Below are 25,463 nucleotides of genomic sequence, written 5' to 3' on the forward strand. Positions count from 1 at the left end.
AGAGTATCACCAACATCAAAAGTGACAGGCTCTAGCACTGGTTCATTAAGATCCAAGTTGGCCAATGTCAACTCAACGTTGTTGTCCAAACACATATCATCAGGAAATACATCCCACATCTTTGACTTTCCCTTCAATCATTCATCCCTCTGCCCGTATATAAGATGAAGGTTGGTGTGCACATACACCATTGTCTCTGCCTTAGACTACTCAAGCACGCTCTTCTTCAAAATATACAGATTCCAATATGTGCTCCAATTCCTCTCGCAACAAGAGGATGAAATAACCTAAGAGAGGAGCCTCATGGCTAACTGTTGTAGAGGAAGGCATGTTGCGCCATGAGTCTCCCACAAAGCATAGGGCTTCTTAACCCCCCTGTTTCTAATCACATCATAGCCTACATATCACCTACTACCAGTGGAAAACTCTACAAAGGCATCCCCCACCTCATCAAGGGATGCTCTATCTTGAAATATCCATCTCAATGAATCCTTCCTCCTCTGTGAAATCTCACCATCCATGTGAAGAGGGAATTTGTGTGAAGGTCCACCATTCAATCACTCATGGTTGTAGTATTTTGGATTCAATGAGTGAGCCAAGCAATGCAAAGGTGTGCAATTCGTGTCGCACCTATTGACAAGAATATTTTGTATGGTGGTGAAGAAGGCCTCCACTTATGTCTCATACTTTGGGCACTCATTTTGAAAAATCATGGTTCTCACGGATTGTATGAACAAAGTTCATATACATAGAGGAATGCTCTGATGCCAATGTGATGAACAAGGTTCGCTACAGCAGGTTACCATGAAACATTCCAGAAGACTTGGAATATGAAGATCTCCATTGAAGATACAATAATATATATTAAAACGTATGAATGAGAATGGTGTTACAAATGAGAGTGAGGGCTTGCTTATATACCCTGTTACTGCTCAAACTAGTAAGGGTCCTAGGAGGGGGTCCTATAGGGCAACTACTAGGTCAAGGGCAACAATGGAGCGATAACCCACTGTCACCTCAGCTAAGGCTCCCTAGTCTTTACGGACTTTCATCTATGGGAGGAGACCTGACATAATAAGGATCATGAAGATGAATGGATCAATGATAGGATGAAAGGTGATCCTAGAATCCTATTCACAAGGGAGGCTCAAATATATGGCTTGCTTGCTTGGAAAGCAAGATGAAAGGCTCTCTAGCAAGGGCTTAGGAGAATTCCAAGGGTTAGAGTTTGAGTATATGACCTATAAAGGAGATTTTTAGACCCCGAAATCCTTGTGGAAACTTGGATTCGAAGTGGTTTTTGTGAAATTATCTTCAAAAAGTTGCAGGACCACACGAGACCAAATGGACCCAAAATTAGGTCAAGTAAGAGGAATTAGTCACTCAAGAAGGGGCTTGACCTAATTGTGGAAGAGAAGATCAATCCCAATGATGATGATTGAATGATTCCATCACACTTCTATTTATACACTTCCTAACGGATTTGATTTAGCTAATTAGGCCTAGTTTAGCCCCTAGAATAAAATAATGTGCATAATAACACTAAATTTTGGTGACAAGCCCACCAAATAGCTCAAAAATACATGAATAAGCCTCTCAATAGGGTCAAATGAACGATTGAGCGAGTCCTTGGGCCTTTGAGGAGGCCTAATGAAGTCCAAAGGGTGCCATGATGTAGAAATGGACTCCCAACATAGTGGACAAGGGATTAGCCCCTTGTTTTCCAAGCAAAAACTTGTGGTGCTCGCAATGTGAAAATTCGAGAATCCCACACAAATCTACTACTGCAACAACTGATTAAACTTCTCCTAACTATTAATTACTTAAACAAATTATTTATTGTTTCCTACAACAAATATCGAAGCTAACACAACTGCAGCATTCACTATTTAAATTATATGCCCAAAACAAAAACAAAACAATAGAGAAAGATAAACACAAGTGACAGTATTTTTTGGACAACTGTCCCCGGAAAAACCCAATGCGGGAAACCCGGTGCAGTAGCTCTGAGGGTTTTATATTATTAAGCAGTAGTTTCTGAATACAACTCTAGATGCCCTTCCGACAATCCAGTTACAGAGTAAAATAAACTAGAAGAGAAACTTAGTGAGATTACCTCACTCTACCTGACAATTCCCGGTTGTTCCGACAACTGAACCAACTGTCCACGACAATATCTGCGTAGGCCCTGCATCAGCCTCAAAAGGCTTTGTGTCACCTGAACTGGGAAACGTTTTCCCTCTGGAGTAGTTTCCAGCCCTCCCGACTCAGAAATGTTAGCTCCCTCATCAAACTTGGACTTCTGCGTAGAAGACTGCACAGCTTCTGCATGAGCCCTCCTGGCTCAGCGTCAAGCTCTACATGGGCCCTTCTAGCCCAGCGTCAACCCCTCTTGGTGCCTCTCTGCTTCTCTACCACATACCCTGGGTCCTGGAGAAGATACTCCAACCCAACTATCCTTGCCCCTCGCTGCAAAAGCTCACTATCGAAATTCTCTTGACAGCTCCTCTGCTCTGCTTCAGAAAATCAAACTTCTGAACACTCTGTGTGTCTTTCCAATTGACCCTCAAGACTCCTTAAATAATCTCCTCGTTGACATTCAACAGCACAGATTAGGAGCTAATCAATGGCTAAGATCATTTCTGCTTAATCCTCGTCTTCTTCTAGAAGTTACACCCATAGTTTATATTAATACCCTTTAATTATTTTACTTTCCTAAGTTTAAACTTAGGGTCCCTTTAAAAATAATGAATTATTTTAATAAAACTATTTCTAGGTGCAATTTCCCAAAACGCTTTCTGGGTTCTTTGGAATACATGTGCCCAAGCCTCCCTGCAAAATTTGAGACTTAGAGCACATCCGATGCTACTAGAAATCAACACTCCCTCTTAGCGAGGAATGTGCTCTAGCAATGCATCATGCTATAGCATTACTCTGTTCTATAACATCTCCCTCTATGTTGCTGATGTCTGACATGTCCACCAACCACTGCGCAAATGTTGCACTATACTGTTGCTGACCCTACCACTGTCAACACTGCATCAATACTGCAACTCCCTCTAAAATTTTGCATCCATGTTGTTGCTGGCATTGGCACTGCCAACTGCCTCTGCACTGCAAACTGCTGCTGCTACTACCTCAACAACGGAAAAACATCCCAAATTACTGAACTAACTGTGTTCAAAATTATACCATGTGAATGATGGAGCCTGACTGCTGTTAGTTTTTGTGCTAACCCTCTGAATCTACTGCGTTGTTGCTGACTACTGCTCCGTGCCCTCTGCACTGCTGCCAACTCTGCTCTGCGTTGCTCAGTCTCCGATGCTCCTAGCCACCGCAACTGTCTCTTCGACACTCCTTGGCAATATCCGACACTAGTCCATCTTGCTACTTCTGATTTGGGCTCTCATAGCAAGGAATTGATGCAAGAGGTGTCCTCCTCAAGGATTCTGCCCATCTGTAGCTCTTTCGAACTAGAACTCTAAATCAACCCACCTCCCTCTTGGAGGTATCTCGGCTGTCATGGCAAACTCCTCTGCCTCGATCTTCGTGGGCACAACCTTCGGATCGTGCTTCTCATCTTTGTCCTTCTTTCTGAGAGGACACTGAGTTGTGTAGTGACCCAACTCACCACATCTGAAGCACTTTATCTTCGAGACGTCCTTCTTCTACCTCCGCTGCTCCTGTTGCCCCTTCGATGCAAGGGCTGCATTATCCTCCTCCTCCTTGGGCTTTGACCCATTGCTGTTGCTTCCGTCAAGTTTACACTTGACCAAGTCTCTCCTCAGTTCCTCTTGCTTAAGAGCTGCCCACATCTCATCCGAATTCGGCAAAGTCGCCCTACCCAGGATACTCTGTATAAAGACTTGCCACTCATCTGAGACTGAATCGAGGGCTAGTCTAACCAACTCATAGTCTTGAGGTGTAGACCCCACAACAAATAACTCATCACGAGTCTCCTTAAGCTTCGTGAGGAATGGATCCACACGCTCCCCCTTCTGCATCTGAGCAAATCTCAGCTTATGCTCCAAGTACATCTTTCGGTTCACAGAAGATCCCTGATATAGCGTAGACAATGCATCCCACATCTCCTTAGCAGTCCCTCTGCTAGCAATGTGAGAGACAATTGAGGATCATTCTTTTTCCATTTTCCATTTCAGCTCGGTACTTCTTCAACGGATCTGCATTTGCAGGCACAACCACCACCCTGTCGATATATGTCTTGAGGGCATGCTCATCTAGAAGGAATGACATTCTAGCCTTCCAGATGACATAGTTGGATGCTCTGTCCAACCTATCCTAATCCCTCAATCCACTGGTTGCCATCTTTGCCACAAATGTCAAAAATCTCCTCTCTGGTTCTTACTGCTGCTGCTCAGTGAATAAGAAAGCGAACTTCTTGGCGGAAAGTCTTACTAAGGAAGAAATTTCCTCAACTGTGCTTCTTCCATCTTTTCTGACGTCTTTCTGCCCAACAAAACGTCCTGCAAAAAAATTGCATCCCATTAGTTCTTCTCCTCACGCTGAGGCTTCAATGCTGCTCCCTCTACCCCAGCAAACTTTCGACCTGGGAGTCCTTCATCTCTATCGACTCATTAAGAGAGAGACTGCCTCGAAAGTCAGCCCTCCGGCTAGAACTGCGCAAATCCTCTAGGGTTTCGAAGTGCTGCCTCTTGCAGCTATTTCTATCTCCCTTTTCTGCTCAGCGCTGGGTTTTCTAGCATTGTTCTTCTTGCTTCACCTGCACTGCTCTGATACCATGTGAAAATTCGAGAATCCCACCCGAATCTACTACTGCAGCAACTGATTAAAATTCTCCTATCTATTAATTACTGAAACAAATAATTTATTGTTTCCTACAACAAATATCGAAGCTAATACAACTGCAGCCTTCACTACTTAAATTATATGCCCAAAACAAGAACAAAACAATAGATATTCAAGGTATGCAACATATATGACAAAGTTTTTTGGATAATTGTCCCCGGAAAAACCCAATGTGGGAAAATCAGTGCAGTAGCTCTAAGGATTTTATATTATTAAGCAATGGTTTCTAAATACAACTCTGGATGTCCTTCCAGCAATCCAATTATAGAGTAAAATAAACTGGCAGAGAAACTTAGTGAGATTACCTCACTCTTCTCGGCAATTCTCGACTGTTTCGACAATTGAACCAACTATCCCCGGGTATATTTGCGTTGGCCCTGCATAGGCCTTGCACCAGCCTCAAAAGGCTCTGCGTCAGCTCAACTGGGAAACGTTTGCCCTCTGGAGCAGTGTCTGTCCCTCCCGGCTCATAAATGTCAGCTTCCTCAGCAAAATCGGACTTTTGCGCTGAAGACTACACAACTTCTGCATAAGCCCCCCTGGCTCAGCGTCAAGCTCTGCATAGGCCCTTTTGGCCCAGTGTCAACCCCTCCTAGGTCTGCGCTGCCTCCTCTTAGGGTCTCTCTGCCTCTCTGTTGTGTATCCTGGGTGCTCGAGAAGATACTCCAACCCAACTATCTCTGCCCTTCACTGCAAAAGCTCACTACTGAAATTCTCCCGATAGCTCCTCTACTATGCTTCAGAAAATTGAACTTTGGAACTCTCTGTGTGTCTTTCCAAATGACCCTCAAGCCTCCTTAAATAATCTCCTTGTTGATATTCAATGGCCCAGATTAGAAGCTAATCAATGGCTAAGATCATTTCTACTTGATCCTCGTCTTCTTCTAGAAGTTACACCCACAGTTTATATTAATACCCTTTAATTATTTTATTTTCCTAAGTTTAGACTTAGGGTCCCTTTAAAAATAATTAATTATTTTAATAAAACTGTTTCTGGGCGGATTTTCCCAAAACGTTTTCTGGGTTCTTTGGAATACATGTGCCCAAGCCTCCCTACAAAATTTGAGACTTAAAGCACATCCAATGCTGCTAGAAATCAACACCCAAGTGGGTGTGGGGGCACAATGTCATCCTTGTGGGTCTCCAAATGGATCAGAAGTGCCTATAGACCATTTGTAAGGGTTGGAATGATGACATAAGCCCTACCTCTGCAACGGGGAACAATCCTCTGGACCCTGGAACATCTGCCAAGTGTATGGTGCATCTGTGGAGCCGGTTGGGCATGGTGAACTAGGTGCATCATCCTTGTCCAAAAGGTGGAATAAGAGCAATGAACGAACGTTGTTGGGGATCCATGAAGTAATCTTGGCTATGGTGGAGGCTCATGGCTCTCAATGCTCACCCTACAAGTGTCAATGTGGACCTCTGGAAGGTTAGGACCCCGTATAGGGAGACTAAGCCCCAAATGGCAATCCACCTGCAATCTTGCATAAGATCCAATGCATCCCTTCGCCCTCCAATACAACAAATCATTAGAATAATCAAGTAAAATAGCTTACACGTCATGGAACCAATGGAGCACTTCATGGTGGCATGCCCTTCCATAGTGGGTTGTGATATGTATAAGTGTCTCCAAACTCAATAGGGGGTTAGCCAAGGACCCTATTAGGTGGTTTCAACCTCTAAAGGGGGTGACATGTCCATGGTGCGTCCTTCAAGTGGTAGGGGGCAAATGATATAATAATGGAATGGAGTAGGGATCAGGGGAAACATCCAAGCCACATGTCAAGGTGCAAGGGTAGCTATGATAGGGGAAGCCCATACCTGGGTATATAAGTGTAGGTGGGAGCAAATTGTGGTACATGGGTTACCCCGGCCTTTGTTTTTCCACCCTTTTTCCTATGCCTTTTTCTTTTTATTGATTTTTCTTCATAACTACTTGGGGCTCCAGGGGATGGAGAGCATGATGTGTCAGATGTCTGCAATCCTGCATAAAATCCAATGCATTCCCTTGCCCTCCAATAGAACAAATCATTAGAATAATCAAGTAAAAGAGCTTACAAGTCATGGAACTAGTGGGGCACTTCATGGTGGCATGCCCTTCCATAGTGGGCTTTGGTATGTATAAGTGTCACCAAGCTCAATAGGGGGTTAGCCAAGGACCCTATTAGGTGGTTTCAACTTCTGAAGTGGGTGACATGTCCATGGTGCGTCCTTCAAGTGGCAGGTGGCAAATGATATAATAATGGAATGGAGTGGGGATCAGGGGAAACATCTAGGCCACATGTCAAGGTGCGAGGGTAGCTATAACAGGGGAAGCCCATACCTGGGTATATAAGTGTAGGAGGGAGCAAATCATGGTACATGAGTTACCCCGAACTTTTGTTCTTCCACCCTTCTTCCTATGCCTTTTTCCTTTTATTGATTTTTCTTCATAACTACTCGAGGCTCCAGGGGATGGAGACCATGATGTGTGAAATGTAGCAGTGAATACCCCCTTAAGGTGGGGCGGTTCATTGCCCACCAGGGGTTGGGACAATCATAGGTTCCTTAATGATAGAGGGGGCTCATCTAGGGCCCAAAGGAAGCGAGGACATGGCCATGGGTAAGGGATAAAGCTCATGTTTGGCTTTTTCCCATGTGCTAAATTTGTATGTGCCGAGCATCTTTTGCATTTTGTGGTACATTTCCTGTTGACAGTGGCCAAATTATGCTTTTACTTTTCTTTTTAGGCTTTTACTTTTCTTTTTAGTTACATCAAAATCTGGGACATCGTTCCAGGCCCGACCCAAGGTGTGGAAAAGGGGAGGGGGAGCGTAACCCTATGTGGTCCAAGTGGACACATGTGGACCCAGATGGGAAAATAGATGAATGTGGGTAAAATGAGTGGAAGGGGGGTGATGTAGACCGTATTAGGAAGCACGACCATGCAACCAAAATCGGGATTTCCCGTGTAGTGCCAACCCAAAAGCCAAATGGTCAGTAAAGGAAACCCCACGGGACTAGGATACAAGGGTAACCACGAAATCGAGCAATGGAGACAAGAATATAAACCTTGTTGGAAAATCAAAAAGGCAAAAAGATTTTCTTGATGTTGATAATTACTTTTGATATTCTTATGTTATTATTAACTTTTTTGTGTTCTTCTTTTAACTTAGTTCATCAAGCAATTACCAAAACCATAACACGAAGATCAAAGACACCAGGTGTAAGCGGACAGCCAGGGCAAAACCCCTATCTAGGGGAAAACCCAGTCAACAACTCTTCCTTTTAATAGTTTCACAAGATGATCCAAGACTCCTTGACCTAGACACATACTTCCTCCAATCACCAAGTCAGCCCTTCCTTTCTTTTGCAAATGACGATCTTCCAGCGACAACTTGATCTTGCAACAGCAAAACTTTGACCTACCCAGCAATAGAACTTTGACCCAACAATAGAACTTCGACCTGTAGTAGAAATTCGACCTTTAGTAGAATCTAGTATTTCGACCTCAACAGTAGCCCAGTATCCTCACACATGTGAGAGAGAGATAGCCCAAAATTCGATTTTGTCTTTCCCAACAATTCTCTTCCTTCTACACTTTCGCACCTTTTCGTTTGCTCCTTCTTGTGTATCTAACTTGTGAGAGTGGATGCTCCAAATGAATCGAACTGCACTGTATTTATAGCCTCTTCTAAAGTTTGAATTACCCTAATGTTAGACCGACTTGATCAAGTAAGGGTCGACTTGGTGTGGAGGTGACAAACGAATTATTTTACTCAATAATTATTATTTTTACATGATTCAAAAGCCCAAGAAGGGTCTCCTTAAATGGACAATGACTCTAATGACTTAACATAAAACCTAGAAGTCCTCAATGGGGACTTTGACCTAAAACATGATGACACAAGCATGAAACCCATGCTTTAATAAGTCAAAATAATAATAATATTTTTTTTTCTTTTGATAAATACATTTCATTATGATTCAAATACAATTATGAAGACGAAACCTAGTTACATTCTTCAACAAGCCTAACCCACTCTTTCCGCCGAATCCCCCCACCAATCTACGTCCAAAAGTGTCCATGACAAGTAAGGAAAATTACTCAACTATAACAATGAAAAGTCATACCTTTGGGGTCAAAAGGCCCACCTTCAAACATACATTCATGACAAGTGGTTGAGGGACCACATGACCGGCTCAAGGGGCAGAGAAAATGGCACATCGAGCTATCTGGTGGCTACAAGATTCTGTTGGCTGTCGACTCAGGACCATCTAGGAGAAAAAATTTCTCCCATACACACTACCCACAGGTAATGGGTAACATAGCCTAGGCAGGTGTCCCTTTATGAACAGTCAAGTCCTTCGGGACATACCTTTTCATTAAATAATTAATCATTATTTATGATGTGTTATATTATTTAAATTTACATTATTTATATCTATACTTTATTCATAACATTACCTTCCTCTTCCAAAAGCTTTGTCCTCAAAGCTTGTTGATGAAAAGGCTTGATCTCTTTTTTTGTTTCGAATGTCTTCTCGTCTTGGAACTGTCATATTCATTGATACAAATTGATATGATCCTTAGGGATAAATAAAATTGCCGAACTGAGAAGGGATCTGACCATCCCAAGTTAATTTTTTGTGGAATCTTGTGGTGACTAGGAACTTGTGATGAATTGTTATCACAAGACTGAATTGCATAAACTTCGGTATTCCTTGGAACATGAGTTTGTTGTTTATGTTCTGAGTGATAATGGTGCATACATTGATTGAGATGTCTATTCTTGTGATTCAGATGTAGATAAGGAATTCTTTTGGTTTGTCTTTCCTTTATCATGTGTGTGGCAATATTTTGATTTACTTTAGGTGATGATGTTGTTGAGTTAGTTACAAAACCTTCACTTAGAATGTTCACCATCTGAACTGCAACATTTGAGTGTCTTTTCTTCAATTGGCTTGTGTTCTTCTTGAGTTGTGATATTCACTGGATCGATATTCATTCCATTTTCTTCAACTTGATTTTCTTTATTTGAAGATTTCAACGCTTCCTTCTCAATAAGTTGTTGTGCCTTATTTTCCAACGACTTCTTGTCCTTCTTAAGCTTCCTAATTTTTGTTAATAATTTTCACTATGGTCCTTAAGACGAGTAATTTCTTCGTTTTTGTCAGCAGTGATTTTGTCAACTTCCCTTTGCATATTTTGTATCGCTTTTTTACTTTGTTGAAGAATTACTTTTGAAATTTCTTGTATGTCTTCTAGCGTCACTGAATTTGGCTTCAATGTAACATCCTGCAGCGTTATTTTTTTCTCTGTGGAAAAATACCAAAAATGTTTTTTTGTATTTAAGATGGACCCTAGAGTTTCCATCAAGGATCAACCCAAAACAATGTCACTATCGTCAAAAAATAAGGTTTTCATGGTGAATTGCAAGATAAGAATATAATCCCCAATACTTACTTGTAGATTGCTTATATCGTATCATTGTCACTTGTATCAACAAAATTCGTTTCAATTATATTCAATTCAGGAATCAGTAATTGGTTAGCACATTTAGGACTAACATAATTACTATCTTCAGTAGGATTGATAGAGATTATAATATCTCTTCCTGCGAGTGATTATTTTATTTTAAATAATGTACTAACACATTTACTAAAGGTTTTAAAAAATCTTTCTTTACTTGTATCCATTTTTTCTTATGTCATCATATTTGAATTAGACTCAATTTTGTGTTTATCGAGATGCGATCAGAGTATAAAAGTAACTCTTTTTTTTCACTTTTCTTTTTTAAATAATTTAATTAAAGTAACCCTTTTTCTTTTCTCTTAAATTCTTCCTTTCCTAAATAGTGTTTGGGCAATTGTGAATAACTTTTTATAAATTTATTTTTTTATTAGAATTTTTTTTCCTTCTCTTCTTGCTTCCACCTTTGACTTGATTTATGTTGTGTTTTTTTACTGAAAAATTGGAGAATTAAACTTTAATTTTAAGTCCCCTTTTTATAAAACCTTTGCATTGCAACATCTATTCTTTAAAAATTATAGGCTACGAGTTTCAAGACTTTAATGTAATAGAAATATACAAACCACTACTCTTTGAACCACGTGAATGACACATAATTATTATTATTATTATTATTTTTGGTTGCCTTCATAATTTTCCTTTAATATATGTCAATCACTGGTCGGAGCTCTGGTAATAATTATTGGTTTTAATTTTTACCAACTATTAACCCGAAACGACAAGGCCCACTGGTCGCAGCTATGGGTAATAATTATTGGTTTATTTAATTATATTTTAAAACTAGTTATTATTTGTGGAACGTTGCTACCCTTGACTTTTCAATAGACGGACACGACTGTTAAATTTTTTTCAACCAATGTGGACCGTATACGACCCTTATGGTTTCACCACACGTGTTATATTGTATGTTTTGTTGTACTGAACATTGAGATTCACGACTTCAATGAATAACACTTCACAGATACTGCAATTGGTATCAATGGCAGAGCGGTCAAATGGAATTTGTGCGACAAAAACAGTACAACGTCAGAGTTTGACTATGCACGGATGTGGATTGCAACAAAAGGATAGGGCAACAGGGACAATGGCAAAGCAGCAGACAGCCAACGATGAGAGGAACCAGCAGTGTGGGTAGACAGATGGTGGTAGCAAAGGTCAGCAAGCCAGCAAAATGCAACAGTTGCGGGTGTCAACCAAGTAATTTCTTGTGTTTATTTTTGTTTGTTTTATTTTTATAATTTTTAATGTCTTTTTTCAATTTATTATTTTATTTTTTTTCTAACTTTTTATTGGTTTTTTAATATATTTTTTTATTGTTTTTTGTTTTTATATAGTCCGCTTGGGGTAGCTCTATTGGCAATGGTCGTGGAGATGAAGTCTCATCGAACCGGAAGTATTGGGTTCAAATCTTGTGTTATCCCCCCGATTGGCGTGAGAAGTTGGACATGATGAAGATGTAGTCCTACCAAGCTTACAAAAAAAAACTTTATCTTATTTTATTTATTTTTTTATATTTGTTTTTGTTAATATATATTCTCTTTTTTCTTCACTTTTTATTTTATTTTAATATATTTCCTTTTCTTAATATTTTTTGTCATTTTATTGTTTATTTTTTTCCTTTATGGCCAAGGGCCTATTAACAAAAATGGAGAAACTCCAACTTGTGTAGTGATTTCTTCAGTCATGACGACAACAAGGTTGACAAAATTTGGTGGCCAAGGGCCGGATTAGACTAGCTTTTTGCAGCGGTTGAGCAGCCAGAGGAACGAACAACTATGATACCAATGTAACGAACAAGGTACGCATGCCCAGAGGAATGTTCTGATACCGATGTAACAAACAAGGTTTGTTATTGTTGACACCTAATCCGAAAGGATTATTGTAAATATTGTCAGTTATGCATTTGAGCAAACCAAGACACCTTGGAATTGGAAACTCATGAGTCTCTTCACTCATGTATAAATTCATGATATGGGTAATGCAATAAACAAGTTCATTCAGAGTTACCCTCCTGGCTTGACATGATCAAAGCCAACTCCCAAAATTAGTTCTTTGCATTGTAACTCTTTTTCAACTTTCTACCATATTCTGTCCCAAATTTAGATTTGTGTTTCTCAATAACTCCTCTGCATCGGTTCTTTACTTGAGTTGTCTCCCTGATTTGGTCAAAATTCTACGTTTTGTTGTACGCACAATTTCCTATCTGCATACTTCAGTTTCATATTGTTGCATTGTTGGGCACTCATCCTTGGCTCCGGACTCTGGTTTCCATTTGGGTTGTAAACAGTGACAAGGTGTGTCTACCCTAATATCTTTGTTCGTTAGTTTCCTCATTCTCGTAGCTCTTGCTCTTCCCACCATTGTCACACCTACTCACAATCCTCTTCACTAAAAACTCTTATCTTGCTGACTCAATTAATGAATGTGGCCACACAACTATAGATTCAAGCAATGTTTTTTCATCGACCACTCAATTAGCATCCACACACCACAAGAAGTTATTCACCTCTATGAGAACATCATGGACTTTGTTGAATGACTCTTGCAAATGACCGAGCATTATATGGTTGAAACCCCTGCCACGGTGAACGTTGCTACCTAATGTTGAGGTATGTGATGAATAATTTTTCTGAACATTTTGCATGGTGAATAGAAGGTCGATATAAGTTGAAGACCGTGAGATGAACTCCTGTCTGGTATGCGTTGAATATAGTTCGGTGGCCCTTATATATTGAATTCCCTTTATATATTGAATTCGAAGACTCTTGAAAGTGTTGATTTAAAATGAAAGGTCGTGAAGAGTTAATTTGGTATGATGCAAATTGAATTTTTTTATGCTCATGAAAGGCATATGTTACATGGTGGTTCATGATATGTGATATATGTATGTGTGGAGACTGACGCATATATAATCATTGTTTTTTTTTTAAGAAAAAAGGGTGGCATTCCTATAGTTCAATAACTTAAAATTCATATGATGTGAGAGGATTTGAATGCCATAGTATGTGAATGGTATAAAATTTATCACATATTATTTGGAGCCTCCATTATATATTGAGTCCTCTATAGAATTGCACGGTTTATGGGGGTATGTGATTTTCATGAAGAATCTACATCTTTAATTGAAGTTTTTTTGAAGACATAGCCAATCATTTTACAAAGACATCAATCTTTTGTTGCAAGTATTATAATTATTTTTGAGACTAGTTCATATTTTATGATGCATTCACTCATCTCCATTTTAGGAGAACTATCATGAGTGCTCCCGGAAAATAAAACACACCCTCATTTTCAATGAGTTGTGGAAAGCGGTTTGTGAAGGAGAAGGAGACATTGCACCTGAAAAGACAACTTCAAATAAGGAGGTTGCTTTTTGGGAAAACAAGGACAGCAAGGCCTATGCCTTGATTGCAGTGTCAGTAAATGACAAGGTGAGTCACCATATTTCACCATTTTCAAATGCCTTTGAAGCAAAAAAAGAAATTGAAGGAATTGCATGATTCACACTCTGACCTTGAAGTCGTTCAATTGATGATTAAAATTTTAAATTGTTCATTCTTGAGTTGAAAAATGATGACCCTATTGCCTTAGCATCAGAAGTAAGACCCATTATGCATGATATAAAAGCCGCTAGTGTTGAGATAGATATTCCTCTCATAGCTTATGTCAAGGCACTATATGCCACCTATTCACATCATCTTGAGTCATTGCAAACAAGTGAAAACCTTAAGAAGATTACCTTTGACTCCCTTGAGAAGAAGTTTGCTGAGAGAGAGAAGGATTTTGGGAAGAACACAGCTCCTCAGTCTTCTGAAGAAGTTGTATGTCTTGCACATAAAGAGAAGAATCATGCAGAACATTCTTCTAGAGGAAGAGGTGGTTGAAGAGGTAAAGGAAGAAAGAATTTTAGAGGCAGGGGGGCAGACGGTTCCAAGGAGAAAGGTTTGATCTTCATTGCATATGATGCAATAGAGATGGACATGATGCTTCCACTTGTAAGTTGCCTTGGGACTGAATTGAGCAAGAAAGAAATGAAGGGAAAGGTAAAACAACTGACAAAGGGAAAGGTAAAGCACTCGAGTCCACTCATTATGTTGTGGCACATTGCAACATTGGAGTAACTAAAGACTTATTCAATGCTTCACTTGCTTCATGGAAAGATGGATGGTTGCTTGATTTAGGAACAACTTGCCACATGACTTTCAGAAGAGATTTCTTTGAAGGATTCACTGACAATGTTGATGGAGCAATATAATTTGCAGACAAGTCAAAACTTAAGCCATCAGGGATTGGCACCATTAGGCTCAAACTGCATGGTCTTCCACAATATCTTCTACATGATGTTCTCTACCTCCCGGAGCTGAGGAAAAACTTGTTGTCTTTGGTCCACATCCGCCAGCAAGGACACTCCATTCATATATTTAATGGCAAGGTCGAGGTCATAAAAGCATCAGATCACTCACTTGTCATGACGGGGATAGAAGAAGAAAGACTTTTGAAGCTGCAAGGAACCTTTGCTCATGCATAGAACTTCTCATACAGTTCTCACTATGATGAAGGTACATTTCCATCAAGTCTTTTATGGCATGCTAGATTTGGACATTTGAACTATGACAACCTTCATTTGTTGAAGAAAAATGGTGTTACTGGTTTGCCTACAATTCCTAGGAAACTTAAGCAATGTGATGCTTGTATCTTAGGAAAGCACAACAAATAGTCTTTTCATGATTCTCATTCCAGAGCACATAGAAAACTTGAACTCATTCATTTTGATTTATGTGGAGCGATGTTTGTTCCTTCTACAAATGGTAATAAATATATGATGACATTTATTGATAACTACACCAGAATGTGTTGGGTTATTTATTGAAGAACAAATCAGAAGCTTTTGAAACATTCAAGAAATTTCATGCATGGATTGAAAATGATGCACAATCTCATATTAGCTCTATTCGCACTGATAATGGAAAAGAATACACTTCAAATGAATTTGAAAACTATTTTCGCCATCATGTGATCAAACATCAAACAACTGTGCCTTATAATCCCTAACAAAACGGAGTAGTTGAAAGAATGAACAAGACAATCTTAAATATGGTACGTTCCATGATGTTTTTCAAGAATGTTAAACTGATGTTTTGGGCTGATGTAGTTCTATGTGTTGTGTATATAAAGGATAGGTGTCCATCTAATGCTATCAAAAACAAGACTTTGAAGCAACAAAACTTATGCTTGTTGGCTTTAATGTAAAAATACACAAAAGGTATTTGTAATAATAATTTATTATATATATAAAATGTACAAGTGATGTTGAATGTTACAATGAGGACCCGCATATATACCTAAGTAGGTGTCCTTTTGTGACATGGCATGTCTTTTAGACATACCTTTTCACTTAATGATTATTTAACATAATCATCATTTCATTGTTTACTATTTATATTTATTTATGTTTATCTTATTTTATAAAATTTATGTTCGTAACATTGCTCCTTCCTTCAAAAGCTTTGTCCTCAAAGCTATATCACTGGCAATTATCTTTGCGGTTGTCATCTTAGCATATGGAAAATCGCCGCCACTGGTAGCTCAAATTCTATAATTCATTGGTAACTCTATTTTGAGTCCAGGGTTATGTCTACTCTTGAACCCAAGGTTATGTCTACTTTTTCTTTTTCTTTTTTATTATATATATATTTTTAAGTCCCCTTGTTTTTTAATACAACTTATATATATATATATATATATATTTTCCTCTAGAAAAATCCATAATTTTTCATTAGATTGGAAAAATTACATATTGTAGATGCTTTACGCATATGTTGTTTGCCACTATGGACTATGATCATAAGAGAAAAAACATATAAGAAGCTATGTGTATCTATCGCCAGATATACCTCGCAGGGCAATCTGCTATAGTTCACTGTAAATACTGTCAATATGTGTCTATACATTGAGCCTCACAAGGCTCTCATGCTTTTTTCTGTACATTTCAAAAAATATCATTTGTATTGTTCAGATAGATAACAAAAACAAAAAACGCTCCCTGTTCAGTGACCAGGGTCTCGCTGATATATTTGATCTATGTATGGCCGGTGATAATACTGGTATTCATTTGTCCCTTGCAGCTCGGTAATCTCCCACACACCCCTGTGCATCAGCGCGGCCTCCTTGGATAATTTGTCAGCATGGCTGTTATGCTCCCTGTAGATATGAGAGCAAGTGATATTGTTAAATGCTGCTTTGAATATAAATACTTCATTTAGAATGATGTTGAGTGTGTGTATGTGACAATCAGATATGCCATTGAACCAATTTATAATTATTTTTGAATCCCCGAAGATGTTTATGTTGGTACAATGGTGACCCAGTGTGAAGTGTAGTAAGTGGCGCAAAGTTATGAGTTCAGCATAGTTATTGGTTCCGGCACCCAAGCCCAATTTGACTTTATAGTAATGTTGTGCATTGATGTATAAAATGAAGCCTCCACCGCATCCATGTTGGTTTGCAGCCCCGTCAAAGAAGGCCCAAGGTGTGTTTGTGTCAATACACGGAGGTGGGTGAGGTTGGCGCTCTTTGGGTGGCGGGGGATCTAGAAGCTCCCTAAATGCTGCTATAATCCCTGCCTCAATCTGTGGCCATTGTACAGGCCTGTTGTCAAAGATATGGCGATTACGAGCTTTCCATATATGCCAATTGACGAGTATCGGAAGGTTTATGATCTTCGATCCTTTGTGTCTATGAGCCCATTCTTCCCATGCGGAATTCAGGTCATCTCCCTCCCAATGCCCGTTGTATGTAATCGAATTTGATAGTGAGATCCACAGGTCCAGAATAGCACTGTAGCGCAGAAAGAGGTGCTCTGTGGATTCTGATGCTCCTTTACACAGTATGCACCAGGTTGGCCCTTGAAAAGCTCTATGAGAGAGCTGCTCCCCTGTAGGTACCTTGTTCCTCAGCATGCACCAGAAAAAAAGCTTGGTTCTTGGCGGCGCCGTGAGCTTCCAAATGCTTTTCCACCAAGAAGGGATGATATCCGGTTTTTTATGTAAATTTAGAACGGTGTATCCGACCTTTGGGGAGTATTTACCATTCTCAGCCTGGCTCCATATTAGTTCGTCCGGACCCTCTTTGATTCTGATATGGGATTCAATTAAAGCTGATCTGAATTCCTGCCACTCCTGATGCCATCTATGTGGAAGGTCCATCTGATGCGCCGACCTCCATGCCTGATTAAAAATCCCTGAGTTCTGCTGGTCAGCAATATGTGCAAAAACTTTGATCTCTCGAGAGTGAAGATATCTGATGAGGTCTTGAGAGAGGATATGCCTACCTCCACTGCCGATCCAAGGATCCAATCCTATTCGAGCCAGGGATCCATCATTGATCCTCCACACCAGGTTGTCTCTGATTAGAGGTAATGAATGAAGCAACGCCTTCCATACAGATGAGATGCCTGTTTTTTGCCAGCTAGGGAGCCTGACCCAATCCATCAAATCTTGGGGCCAGATATATTTGTGATATGATAGGTGGGACCATAGGTTCTGACTAGTCAGCAAGGACCAGCCCATTTTGGCCGCAAGGGCTTGTGCAAATAGAGGAAGATCTTTTAGACCCCATCCCCCCCATCGCTTAGGTAGTGCAATCTTTTGCCAGCCGATCCAGGCGAAGATGCGTTTGTCTTGATTCCCGGCCCAGAGGTATCTGTTGCATAATTTCTGTAGGCGAGCTAGAATATGTCTGGGAATCCACGCAAGAGCCATCCAGAAGACTGGAGTGGCTTCCAGGACTATTTTGATAAGCACTAACCGACCTGCCCTGGATAGGTATCTGTGACTCCAACAGATGAGCCTTTTCTCCAATTTTGTAACAAGCCAGACCCAATCTGCTATCCTTTGACACGTGGGCTTTAACCAGTAACCCAAATATTTTAGTCCTCTGTCCATAGGATGGATGCTATAAGGGAAAACCTGATGAGCATACTGTGATTCATGAACAGTGGTGCGGGCGAAAGTGATAGTGGATTTTTGCTGGTTTACAAGCATGCCAGTAGCAATCGAGAAAAGATGAAGGATTCGGGAGAAAGCCTGGGAGTCTCTGATGCTGCCATCCAGCATGATAAGAACATCGTCCACAAATAACAGATGAGTGAGGTAACAGTCATCAGTAATCTTGAGGCCACTGAGAGATCTGTCTCTCTTAGCTGTCATGATTAATCTGCTTAACCCTTCCATGACAATAAGAAATAAGAGAGGGGATAGGGGGCAGCCCTGTCTGAGACCCCTTTCAGAGTGAAAGAAATGGGAAGCCGATCCATTGATGAGGACACTGAAAGTAGGGGTGGTGACGCATGCCATGATCCAGTTGATGAGATTATGTGGGAAACCCAGGTGAATGAGGAGCATTTTGATATAAAGCCAGCTGACCCAGTCAAAAGCTTTTGACAGATCGATCTTGAGGATGATGCTTTTGAGATGTTTGGACCATATGGAATGCAGGGCTTCTTGGGAAGAACCTATAGCTTCATGGATCTGTCGATCTTCAAGAAAAGCGAATTGCTGGGGAGCAATATTTTTAGAAAGGATGGGTCTGAGGCGATTTGCAATAATCTTGGAGATGATCTTGTATAGGCAGTTGCACAGAGATATGGGGCGATAGTCATCAAAGGAGGATGGGGTGTCAGACTTAGGAATGAGGGCAATAAATGTAGAGCTAATAGCATGATATAGACAACCAGATGATCTGCTCTCCTCCACCACCCTCAGTAGGCCTTGTCCCAAAAGTTCATAGAAAGCTAGATAGTATTCGATTGTCCAACCATCCGAGCCTGGACTTTTATCTTTCTTGAACCATTTTAATGTGCTTTCCAATTCCCCTGAGGTAACAGGTGCAATGAGATCATCTGCGTCCTCCTCATTTACAAATCTGGGGAAATGATTTGCCACATTTATGATCTCAGCCAGATTTGTGCCTGGTGGGCTCCTGTAAATGCTCCTGAAGTGAGATGTATAGAGCTGGGAGAGCTTGTTGAAGGAGTCTGCATTACCTCCCTCCGGGAGAGGGAGATTCCAAATAGTATTTGTGACTTTTCTTCCCTTTGCATAATTTTGAAAGAATTTGGAGTTTTCATCGCCAGCTCTAAGCCAGATGGCTCTGCTTCTCAGTCTTTGTGATTCTTCCCTTAATTTGAAAATATGAGCCTTTTGGTTCTCCAACTTGATCAAGCGTGCCTTTTCTTCTCCTGAGATGAACCCCAAATTCCGATCATCCAATAAGGAACACAGTTCAGCTTCAATGAGATTGAGCTGAGCGTGTTCCCTGCTATGCTTATCCTTTGCCCAATTGATAGCCAGATGCTTTAGCATGGAGAGGTTTTTGCAGAAACCTTTTGCCAGGGATGCCTCTCTATCGATGGGGTTTGCAACCCAGAAGTCAGTAACCAATTTTATGAAGTCCGGGTCCTGCAACCATGTGTGTTTGAATTTGAAGGGGGCTTTCGACTTCTGGTGAGGGCCCAGGATTTCCAGATAAATAGGGGAGTGGTCAGATATACCCCCCGAACCGACCCATTGCTTGTAGTGATGTAGATGTTGAAAGAGCGGACCCTTCAACAAGAATCTATCAAGTCTGCGAGCCAATGTCGCTGCACCCACTCTCCTGTTCCTCCAGGTGGGCAAAGGCTTTTGCATGGGAACGTCCATAAAATTGGTCCGTTCCAAGATGTTTGTCATGAACTCAGTAATGGCATCTACCTGAGTCGAAGATCCCCAGGATTCACTGAAACCCAAAGAAAAATTTAAATCCCCGCCCAAAATGGTGTGGTCAGGGGTCAGTAAAGAGAGGTTTAAGAGGTGAGACCAAAAAGTTTCTCTCTGGTGGCAGGGGCCATATACATTCACAATACGGAGGGTTTTGCCGAGTTCTGCAGAGAAAACATCGATACCCATGAAGCCAGTTCCCCCCCAGGATGCATCCACCCTGATAGTTCTTGGGTTGTATCCGATAGCTAGACCCCCGGATCTCCCGACAGCATCAAGAGCCATAAACTTCCAACTCGAGGCCAGAGCTTGCAAAGAGTGAGTGATGTTCTCGGCCAGTCCTAGGGTCTCTTGAAGCAAAATAATATCAGTCGGCTCAACCTCAAAAAGTCTCCGTAGGGCTAGTTTCTTGGGGGCACTAGCCATGCCCCTGCAGTTGAAGGATAAGCATTTCATGGGGGAACGCTTCTTGGGGTATAATTTGCTCTAAGGACCCCGTCAAGAGTGGATTGACAACCGGAGGCGACCTCTGCCCCAGCACGCAAAATAGCTTTAGATAGATCAGTCTTTCTACCTCTGGTGGTCATAGGTCCAGGGCCCAGAGAAGCTAACCCTAACCCGACCTGATGGCTTGGCGTATCCATGGAATGGGAACGAGGGCGAAGAAAATATGGGTGGGAGGTAGATGTCCCAGAGGAAGTCGGCGAGGTGGAGGATGATGAGGGTGGAAAAAGAGATGGAGCAGTAGCGACGATGGGGGGGGGGGTCGACATGTTACAATGAGCCATAGAGATCTGAGCAGTTGATACAACCATAGACGAAGAGTATTCAAGAACTATGGAGGAAGGGTTAAGAGATATACCCGAGGTATGAACGGCTTCTGCTGCAGCACGAGCCCTAGTCATCGGCGGAGAGACTGTGCCGAGTCCCATCGTCCCAGACTTTTGTGGAGTAGCTTGAGCGGCGAGTGAAGACGAGAAATAACCGGAGAAGCTCCTCTTGATGGAATAGGAGTGGCCTTGGGGGAGTCCTCTGGTTTTTTGTTTAGTGGGCACTCTTTGTAGAGGTGTCCCACCTGATGACACCGTCTGCATCGAAACGAGATGCCTTCATAATCCAAAATCTGAGTCCTGCAGTATTTCCCCCACTGAAGTGTAATCTTCTCCTCCAGTCCTTCACGGGTGTCCAAGTGTACCAGCACACGAGCAAGGGTTCGATTCTTTGATTCCATGAAGGTTTGATCGTGATCTAAGTAAGTGCCAAGCGCATTTCCAATCCTTATGAGTACATCCTCACTCCAGTACTGCAGAGGTAGCCCTGGCAGTCTAACCCACAAAGGTCCAGCCCCAATCTGTTCGCGCTTCGGGTCGAAGAGGGGGCTCCACCTCTTGAGAAGAACCGGAGCCATCTCAATATGCCAGTACTTTGCCAGTACCAGATCCGTGTAGACTTCCTTCGCAAAATGGAGAGAGAACCATCCTCGAGGTAAGACATGAACATCCGGTAATTCTTTCAGTAGGGCACCCCAAATTTCCTTGACCCATTGCGTCAACCTGTTGGCAGAGTATGCACGACCTCGCACATGTCCGACCAATATCGTGCGTGCCATGACCGCAGCTTCCCCTATGGCCGAGGTCTCGCCAAACCTGATGGTAATATCCTTAGCAGTCGCCTTAATGCACTTTGTTTTCCTCTTCTTGGTACGGGGGGCCGAAGGGTGATCAACAAAGGGGTTTTGGACACCCTCAGGAGAGATGTTCTTAACAGGTTTAACATTTACCGCCGGGGTTTCGAAACATCCAGAAGGCCGCAGCCCCGGCACAGGGGGGATATTAGGTCCAACCGCGGGAACATTAACCGGGGGCGTCGGGAGAACAGAGGAGAGGGGCGGATGAGGATCAAACGAGAGTGAATGAGGCGTGTAGGTAGATAGGATATGCAGAGTACCCGAAGATAGGGGAGGAGCTTCAAGACCCGGCGAGTCCACAGGGGGCAGCTCAGAGGAGGAGGGGGCAGCGTTATAACCGGGCAGAGTAACCACAGGCGAAACGGCATGCGAGGTGAGGTCCGATATCGGAAAAGGATCAGAAACCGACATAGAGAAATTAGGGTTACCAAAAATTACCGGATCTGGGAAAGGGTCCGCGTGTAGTCCACAAGTTCTGTCTCCATATTCCCCTCCATTCAGCCAGCGGTCAGTATCAGATGGCGACGGGTGTGGAGACGGTGAAAACGGCACGGCGAGAGGCAGCGAAATGGCTACTGTACAGGCTACAGACTGCAAAATTATGCAGTAAACCCTAAGCAATTACCCTAATCCTGCGCGCTCCATCCCGTCCTCCTCTTCCCGAATTCATCTATGGACTTCTAGTCGTATGTATATATATATATATATATATATATATAATTTAATTAATTAATTAATTATATAGTCGCGAACTATATAATATAATCATTCCTTTTTAATCAACATTATACAATTTCACCCTTATAATAATTATGTCTCATGCTTTACCCAATCATATATATATATATATTACCACCTAAGTAACCTGACACAGGGATTCGGGATTTGTAGGATACGGAGATTCGAGTGTCAGATTCAAACACGTTGACCCCCAGAACAGAACACGTAGGATTCATTATATATATATATATATATATATTAAAAATTAGATATTTCTTACACAAATTCTCATTAATTATACAAATTCATTGATTTCAAACATAGATCTTCATCTAGATGTTAGTTTTACTGTTTACAAAGTAAGTTAGTAACATTATCGCATGCATAATATATACAAAATTCAAATACATGTCACTATCACATAAAGGATAAATGATAAATCAATGAATCATAAATTCTAAATTCATAAATGATAAATCATAATACATATTCAATTCATCAATGATCCAATAGGAGAAAGACAAGATAGTAAGATAAAAACACTGACAACTGTTGTTTTCTCATTAAGTCATCAAATCAAAATGTGTTACATAGGTAGTGCAATGCCAATGGCAAATAGAGATAGAAAATATAAAACAACTAAATATATACAATCCTCAAGGCAATAGGTAGCCCATGACTCATGAGTCATCAATCCTCATAGTCATCATCAGAATCAGCATCAATGTCCTCATCATCATGGTCACCACCGCTCTCCTCTGCATCCTCCTCCTCCCGTGTATCCATAGTCGCCTCTACATCTGCTGGTGTGGAAGATGACTTGTCTACAATATCATCGTATCAAATCTAACAAGCTCTAGCACTGGATCATTGAGATCCACGTTGGCCAATGCCAACTCAACACTATTGTCCAGACCCATATCATCAGGAAAGACATCCCACATCTTTGTCTTTCCCTTCAACCACTCTTCCCTCTGCCTGTAAATAAGACGAAGGTTGGTGTGCACATACACCATTATCTCTGCCCTGAACTGCTCAAACTTGCTCTTCTTCACACTATACAAATTCCCATATGTGCTCCAATTCCTCTCACAACAACAGGATGAAGTCACCTGAGAGAGGAGCCTCATGGCTAACTGCTAAAGAGTAGGGCTTGTTGCCCCATGATTTGCCCACCAAGAATAGGGCTTCTTAGCCCCCCCATCTCTAATCACATCATATCCTGCAAATGACCAATGCCAGTGGAAAACTCTGCAAAGGCATCCTCAGCATCATCAAGCAATGCTCTATCTTGAAAAACCCGCCTGAATGCATCTTTCCTCCCTTGTGAGATTTCACCATCCATGTGAGGAGGGAATCTGCAGGAAGGTCCACCATTCAGCCACTCATGGTTGTAGTATTTTGGGTTCAATGAGTGAGCCAAACAATGTAAAGGTGTGCAATTCTTGTCCCATTTGTTGATAAGAATATCCTGTATAGTACCTCAGAAGGCCTCTGGTGATGTCTCATACTTGGGGCACTCACTCTGTAGAATAATGCTCCTCACAAACTCAATCATAGAATCCCATCCCTCATAAACCTCTCCTAGGATGGGTTTCTTTGTATCTGCAACTCAAACCAAAGAAATGATAGGGTCGATGATCTGAATAATTAAATCTACCCTCTCCCACCAAGCATCATCTAGCATTGTGTCCTTCACTCTTTTAGAGGCTACTTGATCTGTCTTTCTCCAAAAAGACCAAAACTCAGAAATACCCATGGCCCCAAGAGTGGTCTTGACCTCCCTCAACCTCTTCAACATGATGAATGAAGAGGCAAATCATGTATCAGCAATCTTCAACAATGATAGATTGTTGTACTCCTTGTAGATAGTGAGGGCATTTGTATGATTTTGCACAAAGTTACGGATATGCCGTGCATCCTCAATAATGTTACCAATCCAAAGCACATCAGAAGCAATGGATTTCAGTGCTAAGTTCAATGAATGGACAATGCAAGGTGTCCAAAACACTTGAGGATATTTAGCTTCCACAATCATGCCAGCAGCCTTGCAAATAGGTGCATTATCTGTAATGGTTTGCACACAAGAATCAACACCTACATCTTCAATAACTGTAATAAATAACTCACCCATAAATTGTGCATCCTTGTATTCTCCAAGTGTATCCACTGCTTTCAAGAAAACTTGACCATTGAAGGAAGACACCATGAAGTTGATGAGTGGGTGTCGTGCTGGATTTGTCCATCGATCAGAAACAATGCTAACCCCAGATGTTGGCCATGATGCTTTAATAGGCTCAAGTATTTTTTGCACCTCTTTTTTTGCCTTCATCAACAATGTGGTTTTAAGCTTCTCTGAACCAGGAGGCACATACCATGATGGAGACCCGTGAGTTAGAGCTCAGCACATCTCAATAAATAGAGATGAGTGTGCAACAATAAAGGATATGAAGTTTTGATAGAAAAAGAAGGCAATGGTGAGATCAAGCTCTTCCCGTTTCTCTTTTTGAAAAATCTTGTCCGTTGGACCAAGTGAAATTGCCTTTCTTTTTGATGCTTGTCCCCCAATAGAACTCTCAAATGGAAATTTGGTGGTGTATTTTCTCAAAAATGGAAGGGAGTCATCATTCTTGGTTTTTCTTGATTTTGCAGCCACATTTGCCATATACCAATAATGAACTTTTTTTCCATTTCTTTCCTCTTTTGTAAAGGAACAACATTACAAGCTCCAACTCCATAACCTGTTAAAGCCAACAAATGGCCTTTCACGCGAAAATATGTGCTTGTGAAAGTATTGTGGCAAAAGTTGCATCTCCAATGCACATTGCCTCCTCACTTCCCCTTGGTGCTTGGCCCATCCTTTCTTGTGACATATTTCCACAAGGGATATTTCTCAATGTTGTCTTTAGGAGAAAGTCTTCCCCCAACATTACTTGCAGCAGACTTTCATGATATTGGG

At 41.2% G+C, this 25,463-nt stretch overlaps 1 protein-coding gene across 2 annotated transcripts in view; it reads right to left on the bottom strand.

Moving 5' to 3' along the window:
- LOC149175309 (uncharacterized) overlaps positions 1 to 25,463 on the bottom strand; it is a 485,878-nt gene that overhangs the window by 137,840 nt on the left and 322,575 nt on the right. The gene's annotated exons all lie outside the window — the stretch shown is intronic.

This window comes from Pinus tabuliformis, chromosome 4_1 (genome assembly GCF_031772625.1).
Source record: "Pinus tabuliformis cultivar Carrire ecotype Pingquan chromosome 4_1, CPIR1, whole genome shotgun sequence".
Taxonomy (NCBI): domain Eukaryota; kingdom Viridiplantae; phylum Streptophyta; class Pinopsida; order Pinales; family Pinaceae; genus Pinus; species Pinus tabuliformis.